General features: G+C 41.8%; 1 long non-coding RNA gene across 1 annotated transcript; it reads left to right on the plus strand.

Annotated features, from left to right (window-relative positions):
• Nucleotides 1-14,966: 14,966 nt before the first annotated feature.
• LOC125132858 (uncharacterized) lies at nucleotides 14,967-20,860 on the plus strand. Its single transcript, XR_007136339.1, has 3 exons — nucleotides 14,967-15,351; nucleotides 19,932-20,029; nucleotides 20,830-20,860. It is a non-coding gene; the product is annotated as an uncharacterized LOC125132858 (long non-coding RNA).
• The last annotated feature ends 84 nt before the right edge of the window (nucleotides 20,861-20,944 follow it).

Here is a 20,944-nt window from a genome sequence, read left to right on the forward strand (position 1 = left end):
AGCTCTGATTAGACCCCTAGCCTGGGAACCTCCATATGCTATGGGAGCGGCCCTAGAAAAGGCAAAAAGACAAAAAAAAAAATTCCACTTAAACTTCCAATTAATTTTCCATTAATTTTCATTTAATTTTTCAATCTCCAAAATCAGCCTAAAAATTCTACACTTCAAGCAAACGGATGAGCAGATAACACAGAGAAGACTCCTGTGTAGGTATGTTTTCTCCCTGCCCTTCTATACACACACCCTTCTGCTTTAAGTCTTCTACCAAGAGGTTGGTTCCAAATCAATGATCCTAAATCTACTAAAAAGACATTGTTCTTGCCTGCAGGCACTTACATTTTACTAGAGTACAAGATACTTAAACATGGAAGCGTATAAAGTACACAGGTAACACAGAGGATCATGAACTCCATGGCGATAGATGACTTATGGAGCTGGTGATAGTGGATGTACATGTATATATACACGTGTGGGTTTTTTTTTCTTTTTTTTAGGTCCACATGCTTGGCATATGGAAGTTCCCAGGCTAGGGGTCAAATTGAAGCTGCAGCTGCCAGCCTACACCACAGCCATGCCAGATGCAAGCCATGTCTGCGACCTACACCATAACTTAACGGCAGTGCTGGATCCTTAACCCACTTAGTGGGGCCAAGGGTTGAACCCAAATCCTCATGAGTATTAGTTGGGCTCATTACTACTGAGCCACAATGGGAATTCCTGGAGATGGTGGATAGTATTAAAGGGAGAATTGGTATGTACTAGGCAGACAAAAGTTGGGACACTATTGAAGGCAATAGAGAAAGTACAGATGTACAAAATACTGGCTTAGGGTTGTGGAGTATTAGAGGAATTACAAGTTCCAGCATTTAGTATGTTACTGGCACACAGGAAGTGGTAAGCACTCAACAAATGTTGAATGAATGAGTGAAAATAGCTTAGCGGGACTGTCTCTGAGGCATAATCCAAAGGGAACACCAGAATTTGAAAGTCACCCAGACATTGAGATCAACCCTTGGAGAGCAAGCCCTCGCTCTAAGAAATCACTGTGAGTCCTGAAGGCTGTGTTGAACTTAGGGTAATCATTGCAACAATCAAGCTTAACCTGGTCCAAATCTTGTATTAGTGGAAACCTATGTTAAAGGCTTAACAGAGGAATGACTTGACCATTTCCAGGAATTATATCTATTTATCTCTGTTTGTACTGTGCTATACAAGCTTCCTTAGTTTTTGCCCTCCCCCCCAAAAAATTTTTTTTCACAAGAAAGCAAGAAAAATCATCCCCCACCAAGAGACAAAGCAGTGCAGAACTAGATTCAGACTACCTGACACAATCTTAAATAACTGACTACTTTAAAAGGTCTTATGAAGAAAGTGCACAGCAGGCAAATTAGTCGGGTCATTTGATCAGAGAGAGAACTGTAAGAATCAAATGGAGACACTAGAAATGAAGAACTCCGTAAACGGAAAATACCTTCAACAGCCTCACAGATACACCTGACACAGCCACGGAAAGACGACGTGAACCTGAAGGTAAGTCAAAGGACATCAGAACACAAACCTACGTAAAGCCCAAAGGCTGTCAGGAAAGATTACCGGGAAAAAAAAAGTCATTGCATACAGAGGAACAAAGGAAAGCAAAAAGCTGTCTCTATGAAATGTTTAATGACAGTGTCTTTCAAAATTGATAGAGAAATGAAGACTTTCTCAGAGAAAAGAAAAACTGAGAAGATACATTGCCAGGAGACCCCGCATTAAAAGAAATACTTTAACAGAAGGGATGTGAAAAACAACATATCCCTGGATGTGTACAGAGGGACAGATCTGGAAGTGGAATAAATGAAGGTAAGCTAATTTTTCTTTTATCTAAATATCTAAAAGACAGCTCTCTAAAACAGTAAAGTGTTTTATGTTGCGGCATATGTACGTGTAAACATATGACAGAAGCACAAAGGGTGGGAGGGAGAAGGTGGGAATATCTTGTGTAGAAGCTGTGCTTTTTAATGGCCTATTTGAAGATCTATTCTGATTAATGGGTATATCATAACCGGAGAGTAACCACAAAAACATTTTAAAGAGATATAAGCAATTAAGAGAATAAAATGAAATAACGATCTGGAACCCAGTATGAAGGCAGATAGTGAACAAAAACCAAAGAATAGGCAGAACAATTAGAAAATAGTTAAGAGGATAGATGGCTTTTAATCAAAATACATAAAAAATTACTTCAAAGGAAATGGTCTAGGAGGTCCCTAGAGTTGTGGCCCAGTGGCAGCGAACCTGGTTGGTATCCATGATGGTGTGGGTTTGATCACTGGCCCCACTCAGTGGGTTGAGGATCTGGTGTTGCCATGAGCTGTGGTGTAGGTCGTGGACACGGCTCAGATCCTGTGGCTGTGGTGCAGGCTGGCAGCTGTAGCTCTGATTAGACTTCTAGCCTGGAAACTTACATGTGCAGCAGGTGCAGCCCTGAAAAGACCAAAAAACAAAAACGGAAATGGTCTAAATATACCAGATGAAAGAGATTGTAAGGAGCTCCTGTCATGGCTCAGAGGTAACAAACCCAGCTAGTATACATGAGGATGCAAGTTCAATCCCTGGCCTTGCTCGTGGGGTCAGGGATCCGGCATTGCCACGAGCTGTGGTGTAGGTTGCAGATTCAGCTCGGATCCCGAGTTGCTGTGGCTGTGGCATAGGACAGCAGCTGCAGCTCTGATTTGACCCCTAGCCTGGGAACTTCCATATGTCCAGGTGTAGCCCTCAAAACCAAAAAAAAACGATTGTAAGATTGAATGAAAAAGCAGGACCCAACTCCATGTTGTCTAGTAGAAACTCACTCTAAAGGAATATATAAAACTTAAATAGCGGGGAGAGGTAAGATTATACAAACACTAATAAAACTGAAATCACTGAAGTAGATTTCAGAATGAGAAATATAATCAGGGATGAAGAGAAACACTACATAACAAATTTTCTAGGTAAACATAACAATCCTAAATATATATACATGAAATCAGAGGGGTACAAAGAACACAAAGGAAAAAAGAGTATGTAGAGATAAAGCTTATGATCTCCATTGGAAACTTCACCACTTCTCTCTTTGTTATTGATAAAACAAGTAAAAAATCTGTAAGGCTATAGAAGAATTGAACAGCACAAACAACCAGTGTAACGAGTTGGCATTCATAAAACATTCCATTCCACAAGAGTAGAATACGCTTTCCAAGTACACATGAAACATTTCACCGAGACATCATAAAACAAGTCTTTTTTTTTTTTTTTTTTTCCCTCCACTTTTTAAGGCCGCACCTGCGGGCTGTGGAGGTTGCCAGGCTGGGGGTCGAATCGGAGCTACAGCTGCCAGCCTACACCACAGCCAGAGCAATGCCAGATCTAAACCATGTCTGACCTACATCACAGCTCACAGCAACGCTGGACCCTTAACCCACTGAGCGAGGCCAGGGAGCAAACCTGCAACCTCATTGTTCCTAGTTGGATTCGTTTCTGCTGTGCCAAGATGGGAACTCCTTTTTTTTTTTTCCCCCACAAAACAAATCTTAATGAATTTTTTAAAATTATGTAAAGTATATTCCCTGATGATAAAAGACTAAATGAGCAATAACAGCATGGAATCTGAAAATGTTTGGAAGGTATAAATTAGAAATTCCATTTTAATAGATCTCAGAGCGGTTCTGATTATCTCATTTCTTCTTGAGTGAAGTTGGCAGTTTGATTCAAGAAACTTTTGTATTTTATCCAAATGGTGAAATTTGTTTGCAAAAAGTTCACAGCATTCTCTTATCATCCATCTAATAACTAGAATTTGTAATGATGTCACTTCTGCCATTCCAGATGTTGGTAACTTGTATATTTTCACTTTTTCTTCCTATTGTCCGAGTTCACCAGCTTTTGCTCTTCTCTTTCCTCTTGATTTCTATCCATTCTTATTCTAACTTTGGGTTTCATTGCTCTTAATTTTCTAATTTATTAAGGTGTAAATTGAAGTTATTGATTTGAGAGCTTTATTTTATAACTTAGTGCTGTTATGTTTCCTTCTAGGTATGGAGTTAGCTGCATGCCTCATGTTTTGATGTGCTATGTTACAAGCTTCATTTATTTCAAAATACTTTGTTTTCCCATTTGCTTTCTCTTTTATCCATAGGTTACTAACTATTAGACCCAAATATTTGGGGATTTTCCAATTATCCTTCTATTATTTACTTATAACTTGTACCATTCTGGTCAGAAAACATTTTATATGGATTGAATCTTTTTAAATTTATTAATTAATGTTTTAAGGCCTGGAATGTTATCTGTCTTGGTAAATGTTCTGGGTGCGTTTGAAAAGAACGTGTATTCTGTTCCTGGGTGGAGAGTGTTTTTAAGTGTCAGGTCAGATAGGCTGATAGCATTGTTCAAGTCTTCAGTATCCTTACTGATTTCCAGTCTACTTGTTCTTTTGAGAGATGGATGTCAAAGTCAGTTATAGTTGTGGATTTGTCTGTTTTATTGAAGTACAGTTGATTTACAACGTTGTATTAGTTTTAGGTGTAGAGTGAAGTGATTCAGTAATGTATACATCCATTCTTTTTCAGATTCTTTTCCCATATGGGTTATTATAGAATATTGAGTAGAGTTCCCTGTACTATACTGTAGATCCTTGTGGATTATTTATTTTGTTTATAGTAGTATCTTTATTCCTTTTTTTTTGTCTTTTGAGGGCTGCACCCGTGACATAGGGAGGTTCCCAGGCTAGGGGTCCATTGAGAGCTACAGCTACCAGCCTACACCACAGCCACAGAAACGCCAGATCTGAGCCACGTCTGCGACCCATGCCACAGCTCATGGCAACGCCGGATCCTTAACCCACCGAGCAATGACAGGGATCGAACCCTCAACCTCATGGTTCCTAGTAGGATTCATTTCTGCTTTGCCATGATGGGAACTCCTACAGTAGTATCTTTTAATCCCAAGATCCTAATTTATCCGTCTTCCACCTTCCCCCTTAGGTAACCATAAGTTTGTTTTCAAAGTCTTTGAGTCTGATTCGGTTTTGTGAATAAGTTCATTTGTATCATTGTTTTAGATTCCACAGAAGTGATATCATATGATGCTTGTATTTCTATGTCTGACTTCTCTTACTATCTTACTATCATAATCTCCAGGTCCACCCATGTTGCTGCATGTGGCATTATTTCATTCTTTTTATGGCTGAGTAATATTCCATTTTACATATATACATATATCACATCTTTATTCATCTGTCAGTGGACAGTTGGATTCAGCATATTAGCTATTATAGACGGTGCTGCAATAAACATTGGGGTTCTGGTATCTTTCCAAATTATGGTTTTCTCTGGATATATTACCGAGAATGGGATTGCTGGATCATATGGTAGTTCTGTTTTTAGTCGTTGTTGGTTGGTTTGTTTTTGACTGAACCCAAAACATGCAGTATAGTTCCTGGGCCAGGGATTGAACCTGCCCCACACCTGTGACCCAAGCTACAGCTGTGACCACACCAGAGCCATAACCTGCTGAGCCACCAGAGAGCTTCTATTTTCAGTTTTTTAAGGATCCTCGGTACTGTTTTCCAAGGTGGTTGTATGAATTTACATTCCCACAAACAGTATAGGAGGATTCCTTTTTCTCCATACCCTCTCTAGCATTTATTGTTTGTAGATTTTTTTTCTCCTTTTTAGGGCCACATTCAGGGCATATGGAAGTTCTCAGGCTAGGGGTCAAATTGGAGCTGCAGCTGCCAGCCTATGCCACAGCCACAGCAAAGCCAGATCCAAGCTTCTCCTGTGACCAGTGTCACAGCTTGTGGAAGGGCTGGATTCTTAACCCACTGAGCAAGGCCAGAAATTGAATCCACATCCTCATGGATGCTAGTTGGGTTCTTAACCTGCTGAGCCACAGGGGAACTTCAGTTGTTTGTAGATATTTTGATGGTAGCCACTGTGACTGGTTTGAGGTAGTATATCATTGTAGTTTTGATTTGTATTTTTCTAATAGTGATGTCAAGCATTTTTTTTATGTGCTTCTTGGCCATCTGTATGTCGTCTTTGGAGAAATGTCTGTTTAGATGTTCTGCCTGTTTTTTTGATATTGAGCTGCATGGGATATTTTTGGAGATTAACCCCTTGTTGGTTGCTGTGTTTACAAATATCTTCTCCCATTCTATGGGTTTTCTTTTCTTTTCTTTCTTTTTTTTTTTTTTTTTTGATGGATTCCTTTGCTGTGCAAAAGCTTTTAAGTTTTTTTAAAATAATTTTTATTTTTTCCATTATAGCTGGTTTACAGTTTTCTGTTAGTTTTCTACTGTACAAGATGACCCAGTCACGCATAGATAGATACATTCTTTTTTGCACATTATCATGCTCCATCATAAGTGACTAGATATAGTTCCCAGTGCTATACAGCAGGACCTCATTGCTTATCTATTCCAAAGGCAATAGTTTGTATCTATTAACCCCAAATTTCCAGTCCATCCCACTCACTCTCCCTTTCCCTTGGCAACCACAAGTCTTTTCTCCAAGTCTATGAGTTTCTTTTCTGTGGAAAGGTTCATTTGTGCCGTATAGTAAATTCCATATATAAGTGATATCATATGGTATTTGTCTTTCTCTTTCTGACTTACTTCGCTCAGTATGAGAGTCTCGAGTTCCATCCACGTTGCTGCAAATGGCATTATTTTGTTCTTTTTTTGGCTGAGTAGTATTCCATTGTGTACATGTACCACATCTTAATCCATTTATCTGTCCATGCACATTTAGGTTGTTTCCATGTCTTGACTATTGTGAATAGTGCTGCAGTGAACATATGGCTGCATGTGTCTTTCATGGAAAAGTTTTGTCTGGATATATGCCCAAGAGTAGGATTGCTGGGTGTTATGGTAGTTGTAGATTTAGTTTTCTAAGGAGTTGTAGGTTTAATTAAGTCACATTTGTTTATTTTTGCTTTTAGTTTCATTACTCTCAAAGGTGAATAAAAAGATATTGCTGAACATGGATGGACCTAGAAATTATCATGCTAAGTGAAATCAATCAGACAGTGAGACACCAACATCAAATGCTATCACTTATATGTGGAATCGGAAAAAAGGACACGGTGACATTCTTTGCAGAACAGATACTGACTCACAGACTTTGAAAAACTTACGGTTTCCAAATGAGACAGGTTGGGGGTGGGGGGATGCACTGAGGGTTTGGGATGGAAATGCTATAAAATTTGGTTGTGATGACTTGCACAACTATAAATGTAATAAAATTCATTGAGTAGTTTAAAAAATGAAACCATTCTGTATTCACTGATGTGAAATGATCTCTCAGCTGTAATAAAGGAAAAAAATCAAGGTGCAGCAGAGTATATGGCCATTGGTGTTCAATATGAGTTTATAAATATGTGTTTATGCTTGAAAAAAAAAGATATCGCTGAGATTTACGTCAGACAGTGTTCTGGCTATGATTTCTCTAAGAGTTTCAGTGTCTTAGATTTAGGTTTATATTTAGGTTTATATTTCATTTTTAATTTATTTTTGTGTATGGTGTTATTGTTCTAATTTCATTCTTTTTCATGTAGCTGTAAAGTTTTCCCAGCACCAATTATGGAAGAGACTATCTTTTCTCCATTGTATATTATTGGTTCTTTTGTCTTAGATTGACCATAGGTGTGTGGGTTTATTTTGGGACTGTCTATCCTGTTCCATTGATCTATATTTCTGGATTTTGGGGTGCCAGTACCATACCATTTTGATTACTGTAGCTTTGTAGTATAGTCTGAAGTCTTACAATCTGATTCCTCCAGTTCCATTATTCTTTTTCCAGATTGCTTTTGCTATTTGGGGTGTTTTGTATTTCCATAAAATTTTAAAGTTTCCTGTTCTAGTTCTTTGAAAAATGCCATTGGGGGAGTTCCCATCATGGCACAGCAGAAACGAATCTGACTAGAAACCATGAGGTTGTGGGTTTGATCCCTAGCCTCGCTCAGTGGGTTAAGGATCTGGCATTGCTGTGAGCTGTGATGTAGGTCACAGATGCGTCTTAGATGTGGCATTGCTGAGTCTCTGGCATAGGCTGGAGGCAACAGCTCCAATTCAACCCCTAGCCTGGGAACCTCCATATGCTGCAGGTGCGGCCCTCAAAAGACAAAAAAGAAAAGAAAAATGCTATTGGTAACTTGATAGGGATCTGCATTGAATCTGTAGATTTTCTTGGGTAGTATGGTCATTTTGATAGTACTGATTCTTCCAGTCCAGGAACACAGTATGTCTTTCTATCTCTTTGTGTCACCTTCAGTTTCTTTCATTAGCAACTCATAGTTTTTGGTTTAGAGGTCTTTTGCCTCCTTAGGTAGCTTTATGCCTAGGTACTTTATTCTCTTTGATGTGACAGTAAATGGGATTGTTTCCTTAATTTCTCTTTCTGATATTTCATCATTAGTGTATAGGAATACAAGAGATTTCTGTGTATTGGTGTGTGTGTGTGTGTGTGTGTGTGTGTTTAGGGCCGCACCTGAGGCATATGAGGTTCCCAGGCTAGGGGTCTAATCGGAACTGTGGCTGCTGAACTACACCAGAGCCACAGCAATGCCAGATCTGAGCCGTGTCTGCAACCTACACCACAGCTCATGGCAACATCAGGTCCTTAACCCACTGAGCGAAGCCAGGGATTGAACCCGCAACTTCATGGTTCCTCGTTGGATTTGTTTCCGCTGTGCCAAAACAAGAACTCCCTGTGTATTGATTTTGTATCCAGTAAATTTATGAAATTCATTGATGTTCTTTGATAGGATTTTCTATGTATAGAATCATGTCATCTGCAAACAGTGACACTTTTACTTCTTCCTTTTTAATTTGGATTCCTTTTCTTTTTCTTCACTGAAAAAAGTCCTGCCATGGCTAGGACTTCCAAAAACTATGTTGAATAAGAGTGGTGAGAGTGGGCATCCTTGTCTTGTTCCTGATCTTAGATGGAATGCTTCACCTTTTCACCATTGAATATCACATTAGCCATGGGTCTGCCGTATATAGGCTTTATTGTGTTCCCTCTGTGCCCACTTTCTGGAGAGTTTTTATCATGAACGGATGTCGAATTTTGTGAAAAGCTTTTGGTTTTAGAAGGATAGCTATTAACTTGTCTCTGAATGTTTGGTAGAATTCACCTGTGAAGCGATCTGGTCCTGGACTTTTATTTGTTGGGAATTTTTATATTACTGATTCAGTTTCAGTACTGGTAATTAGTCTGTTCATATTTTATATTTTTTCCCTTGTTCAGTCATGAGAATCTCCTTTTCTAAGAATTTGTCCATTTTCTTGGTGTATAGTCTTTTATGATCCTTTGTACTTCTGTGGTGTTGGTTGTGACTTCTTTTTCATTTCTGATTTTATTGATTTGGGCCCTCTCCTTTTTTTTTTATTGCTGAGTCTGGCTAAAGGTTTCTCAATTTTATCTTTTCAAGGGATCAGCTTTTAGTTCCATTGATCTTTCCTATTTTTTTTAAGTCTCCATTTATTTCTGTTCTTGATCTGTATGAATTCTTTCCTTTTACTAACCTTGGGTTTTGTTTGTTCTTCTTTCTCTGGTTGCTTTAAGTGTAAAGTTAAGTTGTTCGTTTGAGATTTTTCTTGTTTCCTGAGATAAGCTTGTGTCGCTATAAATTTCCCTCTTAGAACTACTTTTGCTGTGTCCAATAGGTTTGGATTGTCATGTTTGCATTTTTATTTGTCTATAGGGTTTTTTGCTTTTTTTTTGTCTTTTTGCTATTTCTTTTGGGCCACTTCCATGGCATATGGAGGTTCCCAGGCTAGGGGTCTAATCGGAGCTGTAGCCGCTGGCCTACGCCAGGGCCACAGCAACGCGGGATCCGAGCCGTGTCTGCAACCTACACCACAGCTCATGGCAACGCCAGATCGTTAACCCACTGAGCAAGGGCAGGGACCCAACCCGCACCCTCATGGTTCCTAGTCGGATTCGTTAACCACTGCGCCACGACGGGAACTCCTGTCTGTAGGTATTTTTGGATTTCTTCAGTGATCCATTGGTTGTTTAGTAGCATACTGCTTATCCTCCACATGTGTGTTTGTTTTGAAGTTTTCTCTGTAGTTGATTTCTAGCCTCATGATAATGTGGTCAGAAAAGATACTCAACATGATTTCAGTTTTCTTATATTTATCAAGGCATGTTTTATGCCCTAGTATGTACTCTGTTTGTAGTATGTTCCATGTGCACGTGACAAGAATGTGTATTTTGCTGCTTTCAGGTGGAATCCTCTATAAACATCAATTAAGTCTATTTTGTCTAATGTGCCATTTAAGCCCTCTGTTTCCTTGCTGGTTTTCTATCTACACGGTCTGTCCATTGATGTGAGTGTTACTGCCCCCTGCTGTTACTGTGTTACTGTCAGTTTCTCCTTTTATGTCTGTTAATATTTGCTGTATATATCAAGGTAGGCCTCTGTTGGGTGCATATATATTTGCAGGTGCTTTATCTTCTTGTACTGATCCCTTGATCAATATGTAGTGTCCTTTTTTATTTCTGGTGACAGTTTTTATTTTAAAGATTTGGATTTGTCTGTTTCTTTTCATAGTTCTATCAGTTTTTCCCCGTATTCAAGTAATTTTTCTTTTCTTTTTAGGCCACACCCATGGCATATGGAGGTTCCCAGGCTAGGGGTCAAATCAGAGCTGCAGCTGCCGGCCTACACCACAGCCACAGCCATGCAGGATCCAAGCTGCATCTGCGACCGACACCACAGCTCCCGGCAATGCCGGATCCTTAACCCACTGAGCAGAGCCAGGGATCGAACCCACAACCTCATGGTTCCTAGTGAGATTATTTCCACTGCACTACAATGGGAACTCCAGCTTCAAGTAATCTCTTCACATGCATGTTCTGATTAGTATTCAGAGTCAACTCAGATAAAAATTCTGCAGATGTCTAGGGATTTTTTCCTCTTAAGAACTTTCAGAAACTTCATCTGGTGAATTCCAGCCACCTCAGTCTCGTTGACTCCCAGCTGCATTTCCTCAGCTTAGGGAAACCACAGCCTGGAAAGACTCCTTTCAGTTTCTGGGGAAATCAGAGGCCTCACCTCATTTATCTCCCATTTATCAAGGATCCCTGTTTCTTTGCCTGCTATCCAGTGTCTTAAATTCCAAGGTTTCATATATTTTTGTCCACTGTTTCATATGGGAGGGTAAACAATTCCCTGTACTTCCACCTTCCCCAGCAGTGCAGATCCCAAATAAGCATTTAGTGAGGGTAAGAATCACTACAGATCTAGGATTTATTTTTTTATTTTTAAAAAGCTTTGCAATCAACATTCTTTTACATAGGCTTTTGAAGTTTTTTACTAATATTTTTAGAGGATTAAATTGCTGTATCAAAAGAGAGTCATATTTTATTTTATTTATTTATTTAGGGCCACACCCACAGCATATGGAAGTTCCCAGGCTAGGGGTCAAATCTGAGCTGTAGCCTCCAGCCTACACCAGAGCCTCAGCAACTTGAGATCTGAGCTGCGTCTGCAACCTACACCACAGCTCACAGCAATGCCAGATCCTTCACCCACTGAGCAAGGCCAGGGATTGAACCTACGTTCTCATGGATGCTAGTCGGGTTCTTTAACCGCTGAGCCACGATGGAACCCCGAGAGTCATATTTTAATAAATATTGGCAACTTGCCTTTCCTGTTCACAACAGGAACATTTGCCATGATGAGTTCTTAGGTGAATTTTATGTACCTTTGTCTCAAACTGCCTACATCTTGCCCACCTTGAGATATATTAGTGAAGTTTTTCAGAATTTCTTCTGTCTACTTTTTCTCCACTGTGCTACTTTAACTAGAGGGCAGAGAGTGCCAAACATACTGGCATGTTCTTTTAATTTGGCCCTGACGGTTGTTTCTGTATTATAGTTTTTATAGTGTGTGATATAAGGTGGTATCACTTTACTCTTTCAGTGATGCTGACATATTCTTTTGTTGTTGTTCAGTTTTGTTAAGAGCAATTTCTTCCTTTTTTTTTGGTTTTTTTTTTGCCTTTTTGCTTTTGCCTTTTTGCCTTTTCTAGAGCCGCTCCTGTGGCATATGGAGGTTCCCAGGCTAGGGGTCTAATTGGAGCCTAGTCTAATTGTAGCCACCAGCCTACACCACAGCCACAGCAATGCCAGATCCAAGCCGCCTCTGCAACCTACACCACAGCTCACGGCAATGCCGGATCCTTAACCCACTGAGCAAGGCCAGGGATCGAACCCGCAACCTCATGGTTCCTAGTCGGATTTGTTAACCACTGCCCCACGACGGGAACTCCAAGAGCATTTTCTAAGTCTGAGTCTACTATTTTTCCACAGGGTCTAGAGTTAACTTTTTTTTTTTCCCTTTCTTCCTCCCTCCCTTCCTTTCTTTCCTTCCTTGGCTGCCCCATGGCATATGGAGTGCCCCAACCAGGGATCAGATCCAAGCTCCTGTTGCAGCCTGTGCCGCAGCTGTGCCAACACTGGATCCTTTAACCCACTGTGCCAAGCCGGGGATTGGACTTGTGTCATGGCGCTGCAGAGGTACCACCAGTCCTGTTGTGCCACAGCAGCACCTCCTAGAGTTTACGTTTTTGAATGAATAGAGCTCTTCCTGATCTAGCTATTTATCAAACGCCAATGAGTCTCAAATATTACTGTGTATTCAGATCACCTGGGCATTTTGTACAGCTACAGATTCTGAATGACTAGGTCTGGATTAAGGTCCAAGATTCTGGAATCCTGGCAGATTCTCAGGTGACGCCGATGCTGCTAGGCTATGGCCCACTCGCTGAGTAGCAAGGACTTAGCATTTATCTTGCAGTCCTGCATGTCCTTTGCAGCTTCCCGCTCCTCTGTCACGTGACAAATTACCTTTTCAAAACCCACGTGTTTCCTCCTTGCACACTCCAGCTCCTCCCCTACCTCGCTTTTCCCATTATAAACAGAGTTTAGGGAGACAGCTTTTCTCTTTTTGGCCATGCCCATGGCATGAGGAAGGTACCAGGCCAGGGATCCAACTCATGCCACTGCAGCAACCCAAACCACTGCAGTGACGATGCTGGTTCTTTCACCTGCTGTGCCCCAGGGGCACTGCTTTCCTAGGGAGACTTCCGAAGCCAGCCCTTTCACATCCAGCCAAAGTCAGGGGGCCCTGTCTTTTGCCCTTCCAGATACGCCACTGCTTGGGAGGAATGTGGTGCTCAGTGCGTCATCAGTTTCTGCTCCTGGGGTTCTCCCCACATTTAGCAGCATTTCCTTGTGGATTTTGAGACTTGGATTATAGCTGTTTCTTTACTTCATCGAAGACGGAACTTCCATGTCTGCTGCTGCTTCTTCCTGTTGCTTTAACTTGCTTTCAGAAAGGAGAAGTGGATAGATGTCTTGATTCCACACTTTAAGTTCAGAATTTAGTAACTATTTTGGAAGCCTCCTCATCCATACCTTCGAATTTCCTCCTTAAGGGAGTGTACCAGTCTCCCCCTCTTTTCTAGAGACCAGGAAGAGCGAGGGGGAAATGAGGTTTTCTTTTTTAAAGGCAGTCCTGGAGTTCCTGTCGTGGCGCAGTGGTTAACGAATCCGACTAGGAACCATGAGGGTGCGGGTTCAGTCCCTGCCCTTGCTCATTGGGTTAACAATCTGGCGTTGCTGTGGCTCTGGCGTAGGCCGGCGGCTACAGCTCCGATTCGACCCCTAGCCTGGGAACCTCCATATGTCGCAGGAGCGGTCCAAGAAATGGCAAAAAGACAAAAAAAAAAAAAAAGAGTTTGGAGTTCCCATCGTGGCGCAGTGGTTAACGAACCCGACTAGGAATCATGAGCTTGCGGGTTCGGTCCCTGCCCTTGCTCAGTGGGTTAACGATCCGGCCTTGCTGTGAGCTGTGGTGTAGGTTGCAGACACGGCTCGGATCCTGCGTTGCTGTGGCTCTGGCGTAGGCCGGCGGCTACAGCTCTGATTCGACCCCTAGCCTGGGAACCTGCATATGCCGCGGGAGCGGCCCAAGAAATAGCAAAAAGACAAAAAAAAAAAAAAGAAAAAGAAAAAGGCAGTCCTCTTCGTCGAGCAGAGCTGCTTCCCTTCATGGAAACAGCTTCACTCCGTTAGCGCTCTTGGACATCTGTGCAGGAAGCCTTCTTCGAAGTGCTTTAAAAGGAACTCCCCTGAAGCCTCAGGCACGAATGGTCCAGGTGAGTTTCAACCACCTGTCACCCACTCTAGTAGTCCCTTGCTGTTGGAGTTACCTTGTCCACCACACAGCTGTCTAAGGAGTCTAGCCAGGTAGCGTAATAACAAGCTGCTGCGTCCTGAGTCACTTGACCCATGGAAATTCAACTTAACCATATGCTCTTGAGGCTCAGGCAGAGCCCTGTCGTTAAACACAGTATTTCTGCAGCAAGAGACATGAGTATTTACTCACTTAGTGAATCAGTAGATCCCTCCTGTCAGTTCACGTCTGCATTTTCTTTACGGGAACTGATTCTCAACTGCCCTCTACCCCGCCCCCATTCCATGGGACATTTTGTTTTCTGGCCAATCCAGTGATCTAGTCCCCTCACATACGGACTTGACCCAGACTGGCCAAATAACCCATATCATGGATTAGGGGACTGGTCTACAGTGTGCATACAGCATGAACTGAAATGAATTAGTTTTTCCTCCCAGGGACTGACAGAAAGGCTGAGAGAGAGAAGATCACCATGCTTTTGAGATTAAAAACTCTAAGGATTTTATTTTTTATTTTTATTTTTTTGTCTTTTGCCATTTCTTGGGCCGCTCCCGCGGCATATGGAGGTTCCCAGGCTAGGGGTCGAATCGGAGCTGTAGCCGCCGGCCTACACCAGGGCCACAGCAACATGGGATCGGACCTGTGTCTGCAGCCTGCACCACAGCTCACAGCAACGCTGGATCCATGACCCACTGAGCAAGGGCAGCGATCAAACCCGCAACCTCATGGTTCCTAGTTGGATTCGTTAACCACTGCGCCACGACGGGAACTCCATAAAAACTCTAAGGATTTTAAAGTCTAATATCATGTACCATTTTATTCCTACCAAATGACAGCCTGCCCGAGAATGAAACAACTGAAAGAACGATGAGCTACTCATCTCGGATGAATCGGAGCACCTAGGTCCCGCCTGCCTGAGGCTGGACCATACATGCTCGGCATCTTTCAGCTTAAGGAGCTGATAAATAACCTTTTCCCTAAACGAATTCGGACTGAGTTTCTGTCAGAATCCTGATTATAGCTGCTATAGTCTTATTTGTAAATTCATCAACTTCATGCACTCATTTACGAGTCTTTCTTATCAGAGAACAAGGACTTAACTCATCCCATCAGGTAAGTTAAATGAGCCTCTCTGATGTATTTTTAACTTGAAATATAGCTGACCTGTACTTCTTACTCGAGGTATATAGAGGAGATGTCGGTTTTAGAAATGGCCCTTTACATACCCGAAGCATATCGCCCCCTCGCTTCAGTCTCTTATTTCCCTGGCAAACTCCGCCGTCCATCAGCTGTATTTTGCCTTTCCGTTATTAAGTAGGTAGATCAATATATACATGTACAAGACTTCAGGGATTTTTCTGTTTTGAAGTGGGAAACAAAATAGCATTAGATCCTTATCACCATGTAAATGTTATTCCCCGAAGGGCCAGAACCAAGCAGTATGCGAAGATGATATTTCCTCCTATTAAGTCCAATATTGTGACCCCAGTTCCCACTCAAAGGAGTCTATTTCTAATATCCGTCATACAGATTCTTTTTAAAATTTTAGCTATTTTCCAAAATTGACACACTTTATGAGGGCTTGGCTTCTAATAGGACCATGCTGTTTGGTATGGCTTTGCCTTTGTTTTTTTTTTCAAGAGCCAATAATTGCCTTTCTTGTAACAAACTTTTGTCTTCACTATATTACTAGAATCCCCAAACTTGAAGAGTTCCTTTGGGGTACACCGGGTTACGGATCTGGCATCGTCACGGCTGTGGTGCAGGTTCTTTCCCTGGCCCAGAACTTCATACGCCGTGGATGCAGCCAAAAAGAACAAACAAATCCTCACGCTTCATGTTAATTCTATGTAACCCCTTCCAGTCTTCCTCAAGTTTTTCTTCCCTGTCTCCCTGGATTTCTAGCCTACCAGTAATTTGGTCTGATTGCTGCAGGATGACCATGCTAGTTATCCTCAACCCCACTGTACCAGGGTAGGTCCACTGCGTAAAGCCATTCTTGTTTCTTTCCTTTTCCATCCAAATGTTGCTAATCATTTAATCTCCTATATAAAGGACAGGGGGAGTAAACTGAAGTAAACCACACATACAAAATACCAGTATTTGGGAGTTCCCTTGTGGCTCGGCAGGTTAAGGATCAGACATTGCCACTCCTGTGGCATAATTCAATCTGTGGCCCAACCTCAGTTTTATTTTATTTTAGCCTCATGTTTTTTTTTTTACTGTTTGGATATAGACCTCTAGATTCCATGAAATTTTACCTCTTGAGTTGACAAGTGCTGTTTTGTATTCTACAATCTAATATTGCTCATGGAGTCCCCATTGTGGTGCAGCAGAAATGAATCTGACTAGGAACATGAGGTTGCAGGTCCGATACCTGGGCCTTGCTTGGTGGATTAAGGATCCGTGAGCTGTGACACAGGACACAGATGCGGCTGAGATCTGCGTTGCTGTGGCTGTGGTGTAGGCCGGCAGCTGCCTCTGATTCAACCCCTAGCCTGGGAACTTTCATATGCCCCAGGTGTGGCCCTAAAAAGCAAATAAGTAAATAAATAATATTGCTCATGGGAGGGAAGGCTAATGCTGTCTTGATTATTATTATCTTTTAGGAGAAATTAACATTTTTTGGAAAACTTAGGATAGTCTCATCTGTAGTATTATGAAATTCCACAAGCATAATTCTGGTGCCTTTTTTCCTATTGTAATTGTTTTTATAATATAATTGTGATTGTATAAGTGTGGTTGAGCACTTCAGCTTGCTCACCATTCAGTGAATTAATCCACATTGAACAGTCATAACTTTTTTCAGTTTAGAAAGATTCTTAACCACTTATTTAATACAGTGCTCTTAGATTTTCTCTATTAATTTTTTTCTCTGAAATGTGCATTAGTTAGACATTGGACCTTGTAAACTTCCAAGTCCCTTTTGTCTCTCATTTTCTTTTAGATTCATGAACTTGAAGAGTTTCCATAATTTTCTTTCAAACCTTCTATTATTACAGCAGTAATGTATTTTCTTTTTTCTTCCACCCTACAGCATAGGGAATTCCTGGCCAGGGATCAGAGCTGGGCCTCAGTTGCACCCTATGCTGTTGCTGCAGCAGTGCTGGATCCTTAATCCACTTTGCCGGCCTGGGGATCAAACCTCTATTCCAGCACTCCAGAGATGCCTCTGATCCCATTGCACCAGAGAGGGAACTCCAAGAATGCTTTTTCATTCTTAAAGAGTTCTTACTTAATTCTTTTTGGTAGCTTCTCATACTTGCTTTAAAAATGCATCATCTGGAATTCCCATCGTGGCGCAGTGGAAAATGAATCCAACTAGGAAACACGAGGTTGTAGGTTCGATCCCTGGCCTTGCTCAGTGGGTTAAGGATTCAGATGCAGCTCAGATCTGGCACTGACGTGGCTGTGGCATAGGCCAGCAGCTGTAGCTCTGATTAGACCCCTAGCCTGGGAACCTCCATATGCTGCGAGTGAGGCCCTAAGAAGACAAAAGACAAAATAATGCATCATCTGATAAATCTCAGACTAACATTAAATGTTAATTTTCTTCTCATTATATAACTTCTCCTCTTCTGGGTTTCGGCTGTCTCTTGGTCCTTATGCTGATACGTTTCTTCATCTGTGATGATCCTTAGTTGTCTGTTCACACTTAAGAATGGTATGGTGTAGTTATCTTAGGTAGATAGCAAAGGTTCTTGTAGCTCTCTTTACCTGAATGAGAAGGTTTACTAGACTCTCTGTAGGCAAGGGAAGAGCTGGTGAGTTGGTGAGATTCTCCAGAGTCCAAAAAAGTTTTCACCTTAGGCTGCCAGCTCTCACCCTAGCTGACCTAATTCTCCATAACTTCAATTTTTCCATGGTGTGAAATTTTAAATGGTTTGCAATTTTAAATGATAACATTCTTGGAGGTCCTGTTGTGGCTCAGTGGTAACTACCCTGACTAGTATTCAGGGGATGCGGGTTCAATCCCTGGCCTCGCTCAGTGGACAAAGGATCCAGCATTGCCATGGGCTCTGGCATAGGTCGCAGATGCAGCTCGGATCTGGTGCTGCTGTGGCTGCGGCATAGGCCAGCAGCTGCAGCTCCAGTTTGACCTCTAGCCCCAGGAACTTCCAGTTCTCTCTCCAAAAGAAACACTTATCCGTTGGATGTGTCCAAGACTTTTTCTGAATGTTTGCATGCTTATGAAAACGTCTTAGAAATAGGTTTAAAATCTCTGATATTCTATTATTAAGCACATTTTTCATTTTTTTTTTTTGTCTTTTGTTGTTGTTATTGTTGTTGCTATTTCTTGGGCCGCTCCCGCTGCATATGGAGGTTCCCAGGCTAGGGGCTGAATCGGAGCTGCAGCCACCGGCCTACGCCAGAGCCACAGCAACGCGGGATCCGAGCCGCGTCTGCAACTTACACCACAGCTCATGGCAACGCCGGATCCTTAACCCACTGAGCAAGGGCAGGGACCGAACCCGCAACCTCATGGTTCCTAGTCGGATTCGTTAACCACTGCGCCACGACAGGAACTCCACATTTTTCATTTTTTAATCAGTTTTTTATTGACAAATCCCCACTACTACCAGTCCTTTCTTTTAAACTGGTGCTACTATTTCCGTGTAGCCTATGTATGCCTCTATTGATTTAGATTTAGACTGAAATTTAGATTGTTTCCAGTTTCATATCTGGAAACAATCTGCCCGCCAGAGGTTATAGTGAACATTTTAAAAACTTCAGTGCCTCCAGCGTGCCAGTAAGGAGTACCCATTTCTCCACACAGTTACCAAGTCTTTATAATACGTTATTTAAATTTGCATCTCAGTACTAGCCAAGTAGGGACTCATATTCATTAGTCATTTTCATTTCTTCTATGATTTGCCCATTCTTACCTTTGTTCATTTTCATTCTTTCTTGGTTGTCCTTTACCTATTTGTAGCATTTTTGTTTTTGTTTTGCTTTTCAGGGCTGCGCCCCATGGCATATGGAGGTTCCCAGGCTAGGGGTCAAATCGGAGCTGTAGCCACTGGCCTATACCACAGCCATGTGTCTGTGTCCTACACCACAGCTCACAGCAGTGCTGGGTGGAGGCCAGGGATCGAACCTGCACCCTTATGGATGCTAGTCAGATTTGTTTCTGCTGAGCCACAACTAGGAATATCTCCCTATTTGTAGATATTCTTACAGCTTTCCCTTTGTCATTTTTTCTCTTTCTGTTGCTTATCTATTAACTTTTTAAAAGCACACTAACTTTTGATATAACCAAGTTCATTAATCTTCCCTTTATGGCTTTCATTTTTGTCTGATTTAGGAAGATATGTCCAACACCAAGGTTAAAAACATATCCTACTATATTATCTTCTAATACTTTTGCTGTTTACTTCTACACACAGGATTTATGCAGCCGGAACTCATTTTTGTGAATGGTGTGCAGGAAGGCTCCCATTCAGTTTACTTATATACTTATGAGCGTTCCTGTGGGTCACAGAGGGTTATGGATCCAGTGTTGTCACTGCACAACTGGGGTTGCTGCTCTTGTGCAAGTTCGATCCCTGGCCTGGGAACATCCACATGCCACAGGTGTGGCAGAGAAGCGGTGGGCGGGGGGCGTGTTTGGAGTGGGAAAGCTGTTGGCAGGGGTACTGTCTTCACTTTCAAATAGAAAACCATTTAACGGTCCTGTCGTCTTGTCTCCTTAGCTCCAGCCTCGACACAAGCCAGCTCAAAGCTTGAACTCTGCTGGGGATGCTGTAGGCAGACCCCCATTACTGAAATTCCCATCACGCAGAAATTTCAGGTAACAGCGTCTTCTCCCTTTCATGAAAAACATTCTTTTCCCTTTTGTCTTTTACCAAATTTCTTTCATCCACTGATGACTTATTTTCTGCTTGTTTGATACATTTCATATTTATCTGTTTAATAGGCTATAGAAGATAAACTTGTTTTTTTTCTTTCATCTTTTTGCTATTTCTTGGGCCGCCCCTGCGGCATGTGGAGGTTTCCCAGGCTAGGGGTCAAATCGGAGCCATAGCCACCGGCCTACGCCAGAGCCACAGCAACACAGGATCCGAGCCGCGTCTGCAACCTACACCACAGCTCACGGCAACGCCGGATCGTTAACCCACTGAGCAAGGGCAGGGATCGAACCCGCAACCTCATGGTTCCTAGTCGGATTTGTTAACCACTGCGCCACGACGGGAACTCCATAAACTTGTTTTTAACTGCAAAAGAAAATCTTGATTTCCTGATGAAAATTCTGAAATTTGTTATTTTTAGAAACATGGTACAGATTCATACTCCCTCACATCAGTAAAGAGAAGTACCTCCTCTGCTGTGCTCTTGCAGTGCAAATTTTGTCAGTCTGATATCGAAAAATGGCAGTTCGTTTGTTTAACTTGTACTCTGATCCTGGTGAGATTCAGTACTTACCACACTTGCATCAATCACCTGCTGCCTCTTTATACCCTTTGCCCATGAAGGGAGGTGTTATTTTCTGAGTGATTTGTAGGAATACTTTTATGGTAAGGATATGAATTTCATAGGTTAAGTGTATTTTAATCATTTTATACAATTTTTTTTTTTTTTTTTGCTCTTTAGGGCCGCACCTGCAGCATTTGTCAAATCGGAGCTACAGTTGCCAGTCTATACCACAGCCACAGCAACCTGAGATCCAACCCACATCTGAAACCTCACCACAGGTCATGGCAACACT

This window comes from Phacochoerus africanus, chromosome 8 (assembly GCF_016906955.1).
Source record: "Phacochoerus africanus isolate WHEZ1 chromosome 8, ROS_Pafr_v1, whole genome shotgun sequence".
Lineage (NCBI taxonomy): Eukaryota > Metazoa > Chordata > Mammalia > Artiodactyla > Suidae > Phacochoerus > Phacochoerus africanus.